Source organism: Pundamilia nyererei, unplaced genomic scaffold (genome assembly GCF_000239375.1).
Source record: "Pundamilia nyererei isolate P.nyererei 1_Seehausen unplaced genomic scaffold, PunNye1.0 scaffold00567, whole genome shotgun sequence".
Classification (NCBI taxonomy): domain Eukaryota; kingdom Metazoa; phylum Chordata; class Actinopteri; order Cichliformes; family Cichlidae; genus Pundamilia; species Pundamilia nyererei.
Genome location: NW_005187968.1, coordinates 39,525 through 40,608, shown reverse-complemented (window position 1 = coordinate 40,608; position 1,084 = coordinate 39,525).

Here is a 1,084-nt window from a genome sequence, read left to right as displayed (position 1 = left end):
GAGTGGGCCGTTCTGAAGATTTGCTCTGGGGTAGCTCGTACAGTGGCTGAGCTATCCTCGAAAAGTTCTGTATGAAAGAGCGATAGTAGCTAAAGAAGCCCAGGACCCGCCTAAGATCACCTACTGTCTGTGGTGACTTGGTCTTCAGAGCCAAGACAGCCTCCAGATCCTTTGGGTCAATCCTGACGCCCTCAGCGCTAACTAAGCGCCCCACATAACAAACTTCTTCTTTAAAAAGCTCACACTTCTCAGGCCACAGCTTCACACCATGGACCTGTAGGACCTGAAGCACTTTGCGGACCACCTCGACATGGGTTTCAAAAGACTGGGAGTAACAGCGGATGTCGTCAAGCTATGGTACACAACAGTCATCCCTCAGCGAACCTAAGATCTCTTCCAAACTTCTCTGGGAGGCGTCAGGTGCATTAGTGAGCCCGAACGGGGTTCTCACCCATTCGTATAGGGCCCAGGGTGTGGTGAAGGCGGTGAGATGGCGGGAGCCTTCATTCACAAACCCCTGGTGGTAAGCCTTGCCTTGATCAAGGATTCTGAACCAGGAGTACCCCCCTAAGGTGTCAAGCAGGTCGCGTATCCGAGGTAGTGGGTGTCGGTCCGGAACCATTTTCTGGTTCAATAGACGGTAGTCTATGCAAAGACGGAGTGAACCGTCTTTCTTCCGTACACACACGATGGGAGCAGCATAAGAGGACTTGGATCTTACTATCCATCCCTTCACCAGGAGGTCTTCCACGTACTCTTTAACCTTCCGTAGCAGCGGCTTACGTATGGAAGTATATGCTCTCTGCACTGGTATGTCATCCTTTAGGCTTATCACCATTTTCAGATCAGGATTACAATATCATTCCCATCCCTCGCAAAGGCCCTGCACTCATCGAACAACAATCTCTATTTGTTCCTCCTCCAAATGTTCAAGGTTCACTGGCGGATGCCATGACGTTGGTAGAGGTTCAGCTGGCTCCACCGTTACCTCGCGAACTTGTTAGAGATTTTTCTACTTTATACAATATAACCAAATCTCTATAATACAATATAATCAAGTAAGCCTTATATTCTACCCAAGTAA